The sequence below is a fragment of the Numida meleagris genome, chromosome 1 (genome assembly GCF_002078875.1).
Source record: "Numida meleagris isolate 19003 breed g44 Domestic line chromosome 1, NumMel1.0, whole genome shotgun sequence".
Classification (NCBI taxonomy): Eukaryota; Metazoa; Chordata; class Aves; order Galliformes; family Numididae; genus Numida; species Numida meleagris.
Window position 1 is genome coordinate 144041834 of NC_034409.1, and position 16255 is coordinate 144058088.

General features: G+C 41.1%; 1 long non-coding RNA gene across 1 annotated transcript; it reads left to right on the forward strand.

Annotated features, from left to right (window-relative positions):
* LOC110392910 lies at positions 7051 to 14588 on the forward strand. Its single transcript, XR_002434694.1, has 3 exons — positions 7051 to 7217; positions 11664 to 11900; positions 14342 to 14588. It is a non-coding gene; the product is annotated as an uncharacterized LOC110392910 (long non-coding RNA).

Consider the following 16255-nt stretch of genomic DNA (forward strand, 5'->3'; position numbering starts at 1 on the left):
TAAACTCTGTCCTTAGAATGGAGCTAAATACAGACATCACTCCTCATGGTTTTGTCTGACTGATTTGTAGGTGAGGGTGGAAATGTGTAGATATGAAGCTAAAATGTTGTATGCAGGACCACAGAGTTGTTCTGAGGCCTCATTAAAAAATAACATACCAGTAAATCAAAAATGAATCCTGCACAATGCCACAGTCACATAACAGGGGTCTAAAACAAGAGAAATGGGCAGGGTAGAAGACACCTATATCATCTGGTCAGTCACCTTGCTCTCAACTGACTGAGCTGCCAGGGAGCCAGGCAGGCAGTTCCAAGAGGCCTCGGGAGGTAGACGGGTAGGAAGAGGAGCTGGGGTGGAGGAAGGCCCATGGCGTTCTGAGGAGCCATCAGTCAAGACTGGGCTGGTGTTTGTTTTGTGAAGTTATGTTTGGTGAAGTTAATAATAAAGGCAAACCCCAGGAGAGGCACAGAGCTGGAAAGCAATCCCGTTTGCAAGTCTGCTGTTCAAAGCAGAGCAGGGGCTCCAGCTGCTTGGAGAGACACCTTTCTTTGAAGCGATATTGAGGTGAACATTTCAGTCCTTTGTGGAACCCTTTAAAGCTTTTCTAATGCCCCTTTAATTTGGGAGTACTCAGAAAGCTCTCAGCATTTTTGCAGGTAACTGGCAAGCTCTTTGCCATTCTTTAGTGAGCTCTTTTCTTTTACTAAGAGATCAGGATTTAATTACTGTTAATATACACAAAAGAGGGCATTAATTAATTCTAAGGAAAAGAAGATATTTAACCTATTCTTACAATTCTCACCTAAAGTACATAAGCCCTCATCTGGGACTGGATTCTTTTAAGACTGTTTCAGATTATCATGGAGTCTTTTTCAATCAGTCACACAAGTTGCATTTGATACTGCACAAAAAGCCAAAGTCACTAAACTTCATTGTCTCAATACTCTTCCACAGCACAGGCAACTTCATCTAGCCAGCTGCAGTGGAAAGGCTTGATATTACTGGTTTTCTCCCCTCGGAAGATTTATGTGGTATTAAATAGGCAAAAAAAAAAGTGTCCTTTTGCTTGTGAAGAAGAGGGACACTATAATAGGTTCAGACTTTTTTGTGAAGGAGTCAAAATGTGGAACCAAATTCTGAAAAGGTTTTAATTAACAGCTTGGTTTTGCCAGACTTTTCTCGTGAAGAACTAACTTAGCTTATGGACTATAACTCCAAAAAAGAACTATTGATATGTTAATTGTATATGATTATGAATGGTTATTTATGGCATTGGATCTCTCTGCTAAACCAATTATGCTCTATTTGTGAGATTTGCATTATACTGCATCCATGGCATTTAATTAAACTTCTATTTCTCTTCTTTCTTTTTGTTTCTTTCTTTTTGTTTTGCTTTTCCAGCCTTAAATGCATGATAAACTATACTAGTCACTCAGTGGTTAAAGCTGAAATCAGCTATTCATCCCACTGCCCATGCACACATCCTGCTCTGCTTCCACTGCCCAAAAAATCTTAGCTGTGCCCCCTTAAATATTAATTTACCAGCTTACCAACCCCAGCTCAATGAAATTTTATGGTTGTATCTTACATAGTTCTACAATTAGGCTGATCAATCACTCCAATTCTACTGATGGAAACCATTTTTCTGTATCTTAGTGCATGTTTAAATACATTTGTATAAACATAAAGGGGATATTAAAAACAGCGTAATGGCAATGCACGCTGTAGTCTGAGTGTTTCCTTTGGTCTCCTTCTGCCAGTTAATAAACAGCGTAGAAAGTCAACTGCATAACCAATGCTCTAATTCAGAACATATCAAAAGGTTTGTGTGGGCGAGGTAAATGGGGCTGATAGTGCATCAGGAGCTGGCTGGATCCCTCATTTGTTCATTCACAGAAATTTTAATGTAGAACTAATTTTCAAGTAGTTGAATTTTTGTAAAGAAAATGAAATCCTTAAGGGGACAATTTAGCTGGAATCCTCTGAAACACAGTTCAACATGGATTGCCTTTTCACAGCTGTTTCGTGTGGAAAAGGATCTTACATTTTCATTCCCTTGACACCTGCTTTCTCTTTCTTTTCTGCAAGTGTATTACAGTGAACCTATTGAAAGGGCTGGCGGGTTAGTGGAGAACAGGGATAAACGATGATACAGGATACACTTTGTTACTTGAAACTTGCTCTGCCTCCTGCTCACAACATCAGTGCCAAAATGCTGGTTTGGGGCTTTCTGTTTGAAGTGTCTAAACGTGGGGGTATAGAGATCCATCCTCCTCGCAGCCCCTTGTGTGCACTGGTTGCTGTATTACTGGGGCAGAGCGCTGAGAAATGGAGAGTGCAGGAGCTGCTCTTCTGGACCACGTACATATACACAGACACACACACACATATATATGTGTGTACAAATAATTCCACTGTCCCTGCTCAGTCGGTGACAAACAGCACAGAGCTAGCTCTTCAGTTTCAGAAAATAATAATATCCTCTTCCTGGCTACAATGCTATTCATCGCAGCCTTTTGCCAAATAACAGGACTAAGTGGCCTGGAGGCCTTTCTGTGGACACTATTCCCTATTCAGTTTCCCACAGAACATTTTGAAACATGCCGGTCCTAAAATATTTTACATCTTACTCAGAAAAACTCTCACTGGCAAAACTGGGCTCTCAGACCTCTGTTATCTAAGAACCTGAGTCGCTTCCGTCTCATCTGAAGTCTGGACAGAAGGGAGTTTTGGCATCCTGCATCCTAAGCGCCCAAATTAAAAGGTTAACAACACAAAGCAAGAACAATTTAAAGCTATTTTCTGTGCGTGATCACTGGGATGGGAGGACATACTTGGAATAATTGTATCAGAAAGGAATCTATTTAATTATGTTCCCTCTACTGTTACGCATTAGCAAATAAAGTAGGGCAGCAAGGAGGCATTTATTCACCCTGTTTGCTGGGGCAAGTACAAAAGTGTTTGTCATGACATTGGTAAGGGAGCCATTGCTGGAATCTAGTTTGAGGTAGCTGAGGGAAAAAACAACAACAACAACAACAACAAAAAACCAGCTCTTATTTCAATTGGGACAATTTGCAAGTACCCAAATCTTCTGTTGCGTGAAAGGTTTATTTTACGACACAGAACCTATAGTTACTGCACCCCAAATGTTCTTTTTTTTTTTATGATTATCTAAAGCACAGACAAATCATGAAAAGACAATTGTACACTTTCTTGTGTCGCTTTATGGGCTTTAAGTGCCTACAAAAAAGGATTCCTTATGCTTTAATTTCTCTTTATTTTTTTGACTGTAAAGACCCATGGGGTAAATGCCAGTCCCACAATCCTGCAGTTATATGGTTACTGTCAGCCTGCTCAAATGATGCTTCCTGTTCATTAGGCGTCCTTTCATCTGACAACAATGTACTGGCTTTGCTGCAATTCTTAGTCAACGCCCATCTCTTCAATAGCCTGTGAATAGTATTAAATAGTGTTTATGCTAGCTATTGTTGCCTTTTGTGTGGTTTGTCTAATTCACAGAGAAAAGTCTGCTTTTGTGGTCTAAGGCTGGCTACGTCATGGCACGCCATGTGCCTTCTGATGGGATCCATTCCTGCTGAGTGATAACATTACAGGCCTGAACTCCTTTGCAATACAATCCAGCATTCTTAACACAGTCAATACACTCACAGGCAATCTAGTTTACTCTTTATATTAAGAGGTTTAGGGAGACAAAGCTCATCTAAATACCTGCTCATGAAACAAATAAGAGGAATTCAACCGACTTGAGAGTGTCTCCCCAGCTCCCACACAACTCCACAATGAGCACCAAAAAAAATCAAAAATTAAAAAATGCTGAAATATCCCAGGTAGAGACATTCTGCATTACAAACACGGCACATTTCAGCAAAGACGGTGGCATCATTGTTCCCGGTTATTGTTCAAGATGAGGCTTAATACTAGAGTCAAAGCGGCTGCTTTTCTTTGCTTAAACTACTCAACAAAGGAGACGGGATATTGTGCGGATGATTACATTATCCCGTAGCTCAGGAGCCTTTGCAGGACAGGTACGTTGCTGTGCCTTGAAAGGGCTTTTGATGTAAGCAGATCATTAGAGGCTCAATGTGTAACTGATCCTTCGCTGTCTCTGGCTTTTGGTGCATCTGGGTTATTCTTGTCTAACCGTATGCTCCCTGTTGTAGGTATCTAAAATCTTTTGTTCTCCACCCCCCTTCCCTCCCCCCGGCCTCGTCACTGCATAGCTTAACTTGGTTACCAGGTTTGCTTTGGGAAGCATACAAACACGTACGTGCAAATACAACTGGAAAGCGAGACTTGTGCTGCTAACCAGCGCCATTTGTCTGTCCCAGGAGCTGTTCTCCTCCGTGCGTCACGCTTTGAACAAGATCAAGAGTAGCTTTTGAAAAATATGGCAATGAGAAGAATGCGCACAAATAGTAATTATTACTCTGTAGCTGCTCAAGCTATAATACCCTTCATGGCCAGAAGCAGGGGACAGGGTGGGGCCGGGAGTAGGTGGAGGCTGAACTTTGTGCATTAAAGGAGAGCACTGCAGATTACCCTCCTGATCAGCATAACAAGAAGGTCCTTCATACCTGCTCTACTCTGGGGTGTTACGGGCCAGATCCACAAAGACACTGAGGACTGTGAGGCTCCTGGCAAACAAGAGGCCCTGAGGAACACCCACAGATGGTGTGAACACAGATTTCCACGCCAGAACTAGCTGCTCTTTCAAGTCAGCTGGAAAAGACTACTGAATGCATCCTCTTGGCCACCTCTGGCATCAGCGTTGAAATGCACCTTACAGTGCCTATTTCTTGCCACTACTAGTAGGGAGCGGGATAGACAGCCCAGATGTGGACACTAAAGTTTGGAAAGATGAATCCCACCCACATGTACTTAGTGCTCGTGCAGATCCAGAGCTCCAGATTCCCCTGTCTTCCCTAGGCCTCCTAGTTGAAAGCTGGTTCTTCCAGATAGATAGCATAGAAAAAGCATGAGGCCCTTAATAATTCCCTTTTTTATTTTAAAAGCTTCTGAGTGCCTCCGAGCTATAGAGAAGGCAGTCATTCTTTCCATCTTAGAGTGAAAAATGAATTTAAAGAACGTCTGTCATAACAACATGAAAGCATTTCCTGAATTACAGCCCTGACTCCTGAATGAAGGTGTTTAACTGAAATGAGTCAGTGCAAGTGGAAAAGCTCGTTGCCAAAAACCAAGGAGGAACCTGGCAGTCCAGAGCAGCTTCTAGATAAGAGCGTTTTCTCCTGTATGCAGAGCACTGTGACACAGAAACAAACTGAACAAACTTGACTCACGTGGAGCCAGTCAATGAAAGAGCGCCTGTGCCCTGCACACATTTTGTATCCCATTTTGCTCGTGAGGATGAATGAGATGGGCTTTGAGCACTGCCTTCAGCAGAAGGCATGGGAATGAACTAGTGCTGTCAGAAAAGCTCATCGATTTTGCAGGACCCATCCAAGTTGTACATTATAGTTTGGAGGAAGAGTACTCCATTTTTAAAAGGTAATTTTTCAATGTGTTGCCCATGTTTATGCTTTTGTGCAAGTTATAATGGTTTCATAAACATTTTATGTGATCAGCACTTAGCAATACCTGGGAAGTTGGCAACTTTGACTAGATTTTACAGATACCAACTTTTTTGCCATTAATACTTTTTCCTTTTGGTTTATATTCCTAGATTGATTTCCAATAGTTAAAATTTGAACAATAAACGCAGCCTTCGTTTTCAAGTCTGCAAATAGGACAGACAATGTATGCAACCTCCTCATTGATTGACTCTTCTGTTTTTATAGATTCACCCTCTTGAAAGAATCATTAAACACCAGGGGAAATGATTTGTTGCCATTGATTACATGACATACAGCTCTGACATACACAGTTTTTATATCTAAGTTATTAATTATGTTGTTAATGTAATTTGCAGACCGCAAGATAAATCATTCAGCTTCTGACTGGATATTACTAGATACATTGCATATATAAATACATCTTTGGGTGGGAAGGGAACTGCTACCAAGAATAATAGATTAGACGGCTACTAGTTTGGCTTATAAATCATTATGAGTTAAGGAAAACTTCCTCTGCCCATTTATTTTATTATCTTGGAAATGCTGAGTCTCTCAACATCTCTGTTGTTTATGCGCTACAGTGATACACATAATCACTTCATTTCAATACAGAGGAAAAACTTGCAATTGTTCTATTCACACTCTAGTCTCATTCTCTCAAGAATTTCACAGTTTAAGGTTAATAAGCTACAGGACGCAGAAAGCCAAGCTTAATTTGGGTCTTCCCAAAGGCTTCGCTGATTTTTTTCCCTGTTCTGGTGTCGGGTACTTTGTGCTGGCTTAATTCTCTGTAACTTTTTTTTTCCCAGCAATGATTGCCAAGAAATTAATTATGACAGCCGGTGTTGTGAATGCGTGCCGTTGTTGTCTGCTGCCACTAGCGACGGCCTTGCGCGCTTCAAAGCGGAGGTCTCCGCATTTGTACCAACAAATCGTTTCTAAAAGTTCCTCCTGTTTTGTCCTTCGTTTCAACAGGTCTGGTTCTTTCCTTAGTTTCCGAAGGGTTTAGCTGCAACTATTCAGCAGTTACCCTGGGAGCACACTGCAGATTATGCATGCTTGCCTGACATTTGACAGATGCCCTTAAAAGGCCCAGTTTCCTTTTCACAGAGGCCAGGGGGTCGAGGAGGGTGGAGGGCTAGACACATTTTTGAAGTGAGTGACACATGTTTAAATGTCAAGGTGGTCTTACTGAATCGCTAAGCACAAGCCTTACGCATTGAAACCAAGAGTAGGTGTGAAATGTCCTTTTTAGTTAGAGCTGAGAATTCACATTTTTTGCTATTGTTGAACCCAGAGATGACATAGTCCTTCATTTGCAGGGGGATCTGAGTGCTGAAAATTAAATTGTGTTGCTAGTATATGCTAAGGTTCCTTTGAAAGTCTTTCCAGAGATGAATAGTGGATAAAACATGTACTTTAACAGGTGCTGCCGAAAGTGTGGAGCTCCAAGAGGGAATCTTTCCCCTCTCCCTGCATGGTTCTGCCCATGCGATTGTGACACTTGGTGCTGGCACGGTGACAGGGAGCAGAGCTACAGCCACAGCTGGGATATGGGCTGCCTGCACAGAGCATGGTTACTCATCTGACCTCTTAAAAGAATGAAAAATTCTGCAGCCCAAGGTGAATCCAAACACTTCTGTTGTTTCCTTGAGTATCTTTCTATCTTTAGGAAATGTTTAGAGTGTCAATGACGGGGCTTGATTTGATGTAGAGAATATCAGCATTGTGGTTGGAATTCCTCAGAGTGTTGGTGTTGCAGTCACAGCATTCCCAAACTGAAACAAGGAGGTGACCACAAAGCAGGGAGTTGCTCCTGGTTTCAGAGCGGGGCGTGCACCTTAGAGCAGTCCCAGCAGCAGGTTGGGCCATCAGCAGTGCATACATCCACCTCTGCCCCTTCCTTTGCCCCTGGGTTCGGCCAAAAGGAAACTCTGGTGCTCAGACTGCATGCAAGTCTACATTTGCGTATGCTTCCAAATCCCCAGCGTGGGTGATTGGGGGATAGAGGTGGGAGCACACTGTCATGTGTTTCAGTAGTTAAAATGAGGGGACCTTGAAAGTTAGTAGGTACTTTTAGCAAATGCCTGGCACTATTGGGTATCCAGAACCCTTTTAAAACCAGTAGAAGAGTTCTTGCCATCAGTGGGGATGCGAGTTTGAACCCTTCCAGCAGACACTGTCTGTTATAAATTAATTCATAATTTTGAAGTACTGCACATTAGTTTCATGCTCTATGGATCCAGCAGTACCAGCTGGAGTAAGGAATGGTGCAGGAAGTCCTGGTTCAAGGTTCAGTGTGCAGCAGTCCCTACCAATCTCAGACCTGATTTGTCTTGAGAAGATATTGCCAATTATGTCATGGTATCTGGAGGTAGATGGATATCTCCTTGGAAGGAAAAAAATGGCCACTATTATTTTGACTTGTCATCTAAATTGAATTTGAACTCAGCTCTCTAGAGAAACACGTCCACTGCATTAAACAACTGGGGGAATTAATGCTCTCATCGATCCTGCTCATCATTATAGATGTGTGAGCTTGCATCTGCATCTGATTTCTTCATATACGGGAGTCCAAACATGGGCCTGAAGGGTCAATGCGTGCTGGTCTCTCCAGCTGTGCAAAATGAGGATAGTCCCACTACAGGTCTCACAGTACCTCTGGGTTCATTCCGATTTAAGTGGCAGAAGAAGGTGGGTCACACATGAGATGCAGAAGCAATTGGCCCTTATTAGCTTTAGTGTCTCCTTTTAAACAGAAGAAGAAAAAGGGAAATGAAAACACCGGTCACTTAATGTTCGTGAATAAGTTTAAAAATAATATTATCAAATATTCATCAATACATTTAAGATTCACTATACATTTCAATGACAGTCTCTGAGACAATGGTCCCTACAACATGGAAGCAGTTACTGCCTACCAGATGATAACTGCACACTTTGAAGGACTTCTGCCTGTAGTGCAGTGTAAGCTACAGTCATATATCCATTGATTGCATCCAGAGTTGCCCACTTGCACACTCTGAAACAAAGGTCCTTATTTATGTTTGTTGCATCTCCTCCCTGGAGATATGTTTTCTGTTTTCCTGGTGAGTTTGGCTAAAGGTTGTTGGATCTAATTTTGGCCTAATTTCTCTGCTTGCTCTTTTATGGAATAGCTGTTGGGTTTTTTGTTTGTTTTTTTTTTTGTTTTTTGTTTTTGTTTCCTTAAAAGGATTAAAGTAGACATTAGTGAAAATGTAAGAAAATTTGTTCCAGAAAACAGAGTGCCACCCTTTTGCTATAACAGTTTAAACCTACAAATTGACTTTCTTGCTGATAACGAGGACAGGAGGCAGATGAGCAGAGAGGAGGGAAGAGCATCTTAGGAGTGATGACAAAAGGTGCTGGAAGGATCCCAGATTATCAGCATAATGTAGGAAGGGGATGGAGGACAGCATGCTAATGTCCTTTCCTGTCTGAAGCTGGTATGAAGGCCTTAGTGGATGTGGGGAATGACTCTAAGAAAGCATAATACTGGCCAAAAAAAAAAAAAAAAATTAAAAGCATGGGAAACTGAGGAAGATAGACCATATCATTTAATTCCATCTTAAATCTGGTTGTATTATTTATTCCTATTATTTCTTCTTATTAGGTGATTTCAGAGCTTCACTCTAAGGCTTGAAAACCTTAAGTTCAGGGAAAATCCATTCACAAGCTATTTTCTAATGCACCTTGAATTACTGCTAAGAAATTAAATCAACCTCCAAACCTCCTATAGCCTTCTCTTCTTCCCTCCCTGTGTACTTCTCTCTGAGGAAGTGGCTAGGCAAACAGAGTGTTGTCTGTTAATAAAATGCACATAGATAAAAGACATGAAATTAACATATCACTAGATTATAAAATCACAAATTCTATTCAGTTTTCTCTTCTGGTAGCCTCCCTGTCAGTTATTAATTTGACCTTTGCAAACACCCCTTGCAGTTTGTCTCATGGTTATAAATCAGCTATGCCTTCAGAACTGCACACAAATCTCCAAACTACCAAAATAGCTCTGTAGTGTGTAGACAAGCATTCAATCGCTAGTGATGCACTCACAAGTCTGTTGGTCTCCCTAGGCTGAAACAGTGCAGATTTGCTGAACATTCTGTGGCAGGCTTGGGGTGCTGCTGGAGCCAGACCAGTTCCCTTGCTCCTGAGCCACACTCTGCTCACTGCAAATTGCTGCCTTCTCTTTCATTCCCAATGTACAGTCTCAACTTTCTTTTGAGGTAATGCTTGTAAATTTCAGGTCTTTAAAATGGCAAGTAAAAGAAGAGGGGAGAGGATATTTTTACTAGCTCACATATTTTCAGTAGCTCACTGCTTCTAGATTTTTCTGTCCACTAAACAGGCCATCAAATTTTAGCTAAAAGTGTAACCTGGAGAAGTAAGATTTCATAGAATCACAGAATGACTTAGGTTGGAAGGGACCTTAAAGATCATTAAGTTCCAAGCCACTGCCGTGAACAGGGTTGCCAAGCACTAAATCAGGCTGCTCTGGGCCCCATCCAACTCGGTTTCTCTGGGCAGCCTGTGCCAGTGCCCCACCACCCTCTGAATAAAGAATTTTTTCCTAATATCTAATCTAATTCTCCCCTCCTTTAGTTTAAAGCCATTCCCCCTTCTCCTGTCACTATCAGGCAGTGTGAAATGTTCGTCCCTCTTCTGTTTGTAAGCTCCCTTCAAGTACTGGAAGGCCACAGTGAGCTCTCCCCACAGCATTCTCTTCTCCAGACTGAACAAGCCCAGCTCCCTCAACCTTTCTTCAAAAGAGAGGAGACTCAGCCCTATGATCATCTTCATGGCCCTCCTCTGGACCCACTCCAACAGCTTCACATCATTCCTGTACTGGGTCCCCAGACCAGGACACAGATGTGGACTTACAAGAGTAGAGAGGGACAATGACTCCCCTTGCCCTGCTAGCCACCACTCTTGCTCTTCTTTATCAACCAGTCATGCCAAAAGAGCTGCTAGCAGTTCCTGCTGGTTACAACCTACTGTGCTATAGAGGAGCCTTGGAAACTTGGATGTGTGGGTACTCATCATGGTTTTACAAGTGGCCCAGCCCTAGGGATACAAGCAAAACTCTTGTTTATTTGGCTGAGGATGGGTGGCACTGAGGTAGTGACTCATGGGTGCTTGGCAAGTGGCTTCTAAGCCCCATAATTCAAATGCATTTCAGCAGGTTCCCATAGCAGGGCCATCTGATTGCCTCCTATAGCACAAAGACAGGCTCTGCTGTCAGTGAGTGCAAGAGGCAGCTTTGCTTTGCACCTTGAGAGTCGCTCCATGCATATGCACCATCCCTGTTTTGTCTTTTGCCTAAATGCAAGGACCTGGGGTAATTAGGCACCTAAAGCTGTAGCTAGACACCTGCAGACACCTCTGTACCTTTCCAGATCTGGCCAAGAGGCCTTCTGCCCCGATGCTGTTACCAGCTTTCTGAACCATGTACCCCCTTGCCAGCATAGGAGGCCATTTGTCTTCCTTTAAAAAAGAAAGTTGCAGAACAGTTAACAGTCACAGCCACAGCAACAGCTCTGAGAGGAACTGTTGACATCACTAATGTTTACGGATTAGAAAATGTTAGTTCCGTGCAAATTACACTTAATTACTCTTGTAGGATAATAATTATTTTTCATTAATAGAGTCCTAAATCTCTGAAAGCCTTAAATACTGTATATCTCATTATGTTACACAGTACAAAACGAGTGAAACCCTTTCATTAATTCATTAATGATTAGTTGGAAAAACAATGTGACAGATTATTATACATGCCACCAAGTACTATTAGTGCACTGATATACACAGCTTAATTTAGAACTTCTATATTAGAGTTTAAGTTCTTCAACCATGGAAATTGAGTAGAAAATGACTATAGAGATAAATTTTCATTTGATGTTTTTTCTTCAACCACATTTTGTACCATGTACTCATTACACAGTTCAAACTGTGACAAAAAAAAAAATGCCTTTAACATTGGCGGACTACTGTTGTTTTTTGTTGATGTTCTTAAAGCCAGGTATAATTTAGTTAATTGATTTCCAGTAAGGCAGAATGTCAAAATGAGCAGAGACGTAACTTTTGAAAGTGGTGAAACTCGCAGAATGTGTGCATGCTGAATCTGCTCCCAAACACTGCTGGATCAGCAGCTTGGAGACAAAGAACAACCAAGAGCCCTCCTGTATGGTAATGGAGCTCTACATCTGTGCACCTGAATCAAGCTTCTAATTCTGGACTTCTAAACTCTTCCTGTGTACAAGTGCCAAGAAAAGCACTTAAAAGGTACGTGAAAGTGGGTTGAAAAATAGCACCTTATCGGACGGAGAAAGATCAAATGAGAGTATGAGTCTTGTTCTCTAGATGCCTTTGTCACTAGTGGAGGTAAATGTCTATACCTGGCATGTAGTATGTCCTAATATCCCAGGCTGGGGTAGGTCAGATAAGCAGTACCCTAAAAGTTCCTTTATCACCCAGTAACTCTACCCTGCAGATGTACACTTTAGCGTAGGAAAGCTGGGACCACATGCAGGTGACGAGACTTCACGTCATAGTGTCTAATTGAATTGGCATTATCACTACACTTCAGATGACTGAAGAAAAAAAGACGCACATATTCCTGTCTGAATGGACCCTCATAATAATCAAGCCATGATTAAATGCTGTTGCATTATTGCATTATTTTTGTTAACTCCACAAAAAATATGGAGTCCAGCCACATCAGAAAATGTCCCTAAATGAAGGCTCTGGAAATGCCTATTGGCAAAGCAGATGAGTTGCAGGAGTTCCTGCAGTAACTTCTTCTTGGTGAGGAGTGCTCTTTTTCTACTCTTAAAATGAGAGAAATGCCTACATACCTTATCTGCTTAAATAAAATATTGTAGGAAAAACACATTGGCATAACCCTTGGAAGATCTTGTCAATTGCCAAGAATTGTCTTCCTTTTCCATCTCTGCATGGTATTGGGTGGTCTTTGGTGGTTTCAGCATTCTGCTCAGTTGTGCCTATACTAAATAGGGAGAGTGGTTTCCCATAAAAAAAAACTTAGTCAAAACATAGGCTTTCTATTCCACAAAAAAGCCTAACTTTTTGAAATATGCTTTGATCACACTGCAATACTAAGTCATGAAGAAATTATTATGCTCAACTCAGTTCTTAAAAAAAATAATAATCTTATGGAAATAATGTAACAACTTATTGAAAACTTCTCTAATGTTCCATTCAAAATTTGATTGACAGTGTAATATGGGAAAACATTGAAAAAATGAAATCAGAATTTGGTGGCTTAAATAAGTCAAAATTTCAACACTCGCATATAGAAAATGATGTTGCTGTTGTGTGCCTACAAGTATTTTGAAATTTCCTTGAGTCTATTGTCCAGCAGAAAGGTCTGCCATCAGAAATATTTTGTATTCATGAAGTTATTCAGAGCAAGCAGTTTCACACGCTATAATGAGCTGTATGTGAAAACAGAAAACATGCACTTAACCAACAAACAATGCCATTTTCTCCATCCCATAGTGAGCGGAATACAAAATAAATTTCATTATTTGCTTCATTTGTGTCTTTTGGGGACAATAATATATGATAAACATAATGAATGCCTTACACTGACATCTTTCTGGGGAAGAAGGACTCAGAAGTCAGTCTTACCACAGGGTATAAATTACCACTGACCTTCTTAAAGAGTCCCAGACTGTGGCTGAAAACACCAGGTGTGGGGACATCCCTGTAGGCCAGCAAGTCTTTGAGAATCTTTTTTAATGCTCCTTGTAAATCCTGAGGATGTACAGAAAACTTCAGTTTCTGTGATGCTTTATAAACCGCAGGAATATAGTTAACACATTAATGAGGGGGGGGAGGGCGGGAATAAAAGCTAAACAAACCGTAGGAACAATCCAGTTCCTGTCATCTCTCTTGATTTTTCACTTAGTAGACTTCTTTATGGATTAAAAAACTTTTTTTCTTTTTCTTCTTGTAAAGAGTGTTCATTGAAGCTTGGCCAATAGATGGTATCACCCTTTCCAAAGTCTATGCTGTGGGAGGCCTATGGAAGCATATCTGCTCAAGGCATTCATGCAAATTATTACTTACTGCCCTATATGCTCATAAATTAATAGCTTCTCTGTGGATGAAAAACAGAAATTAGACAACCATTAAGGTTGAACAATGTATAAAGAATATTAAATATTAATATATGAAATGAAAAAATATTGCAAGAGATATGAATAGATATGCCAGGAGCATAACAAGCCAAACCTAGGAATGTAAATAATAAAAACATGTTTTCAGCTAGATATTCTGGATGGTTTAGTATTCAAATTAAAGTTTGTTTTCCCATTCAAGAAAAACAAAACAAAAAGTATTTACCGTTGTTGCCTTATTTGCATGGGAGTTCATTTTTCTCCTGTGAACAGAAACAGATCTTTAAGCTGAGGCCAACAAGGATAGAAAGGCCACTTTCTCGCCAGTGTGTTTTTAAAGCAGCTTTTCAGCGAGGTGTGGATGGCAGCTCTGCAAGTTCAAGAGCAAGAATACCCCTCTACAAATTTAAGTGCTATTTGAATGAATAATTGCGAAGCTAGCTTGCGCATTTTAATGACTTGTGTCGGCAGTAGCTATAAAATTGAAATGGCAATCGGATGAAGAGTTTACTTAATAGTAGGATAAGGTTGCCTGTTGCTAAAGCATTGCGGCTCACTGCATGTGTCACTTGTCTCTGGCAGTGATGACTCTCGTTAGAGCCCCACCGGAGCTCCAGGACCTGTCATTTCACATGGTGCAGCAGCTGTAAACAATCAGGTTTAAAAGACCTGATTTCTTTGTGGATCCAAGTTCATTTTTGAAATCCATTACACTCTGGCCAGCCTCAGCCTATTTCTGCTGATTCTGAATTGAATTCTGCTGTTCTGTGTCCACATGAGAACTACTGCAAAGGCAATTTGTTTGAGTTTCAACCTTGAACATAGTTTGATTTAGACCTCCTCTTGGTTCAGCCTCCTGTTATGTCCCTAAGAGTGCCGAGCGCACCCATTAGAAATAGAGATTTAGGAAACGTTTAACAGACCGTGTCCTTCCACCCATGAATTATACTGTCTCATCTGGCCATTATGGTCTTCATTCCAAGAGCTCGTGTTGGACAGTATCAGAAGACACCTTCTAAAACCTCTAGCTCCACTCCAGCATAAAACCCCGGCACAAATCCTATCAAGATACAACAGCACCACACTTCGAAATTGCGTACGCAAAATTGCACGGGCTTCAGTTCAGTTAAGGTACTGAATTTGGGCACTCCCCATTCTGTGGGCTGTTTTGTGGGATTCAGAGGAATGAGAAAACAGTAAGTAATCTGGTATATTTGAAGGAGGCAGAAATTGTTTCTTAGAACTGTTTCTCAAGACAGACCCCAAACGGTACGTGGAATATAGATATCTGAGGATTTCTGATCCAGATATACAATTTAATCTACACACACACGCACGTGTTCAAATAGGGCTTAGCTGATAGCACACCCTGACCCAGAAAATGATTAATTGCTAAAGCTTCTGATTTATATCTACCATGGAAAAATCCTAACACACATCTTAGGAAGGAAAGTTCTTAGCCCCGCCTGAAGTTTGAAAAAATCTGAATCCTGACTGCATTTCAATGCTGGCAGGACAAATATTTCAAAATGACTGCTATGTTTTTATAAAACACAATAAGCACACAAGGCAAGATCCAATCCTTCTAAAGGCACATGGGAATAAAATTGAGCTGCCATAGTGCTTGGGGCTGCATCCAATATCGAGAAAATCCAAAATAGTGTTGCGCAACTGTACTATCAGACATAAGGTCAATCAGGTTCAGCTCCCTTCATTTTAAAGGAGGTGGCATCTGTTACCTACCTCATGTTTTAGTAAATAGTCTGTTTTTTATGTGACAAGTGCAAACACAGATACAAATTAATGGGAAAAGAAAAGCCCCAATTGTCCATTTGTGTCACATTGCAAACTGCTGGGTAAAAAACAGCCCAGCATCATTTAATCATCCTGTTTTCCCTTTCCTTTTTCACTCATTACATTCATTACTGGTCACAAAAGACTGCTCACAAAACAGCTAGTGATTTTAATTTAATGCATCCTTTCTAAAACCTGCAGGGAAATTAAAGGAGGGAGCAACCTGGAGAGGGCTGGGGAGTAGGAGGGGGGAATGGGGCTTGGCACATCTGAAGCTTTAAATGCTAATAGTCAAACATTTCCCAAATAGATCTGAGCTGACCCTAAACACATTGGGAGGGCTTAACTCATTAGTTTGCAAATTGAGTCAAATTGACACAAGGAGTTTCCTTGCAATGCCTTTAAATCTCTGATGGAGACTGGTGAGTGACCTCTCAATCTGACAGGCCAACAGTTGCCAAACCATCTCAATATCACAAAATTCAATAAAACAAAACACCAAGGCAGATCACCAGGGACTGGTAGATTTCATCCCTCACGTCATGCAAAAGGTTATTGTCTCCACCTCCACGTAAATTTGCAGGCATCATTGGTTTTCAAAAGGATAACTACATAAGAGAGCCATAACCAACAAATCTAATCAGGACAAGGTGTAATATTTGGGAATACTAATTGCATACTGCAGAAACCCAGTGGAGCACA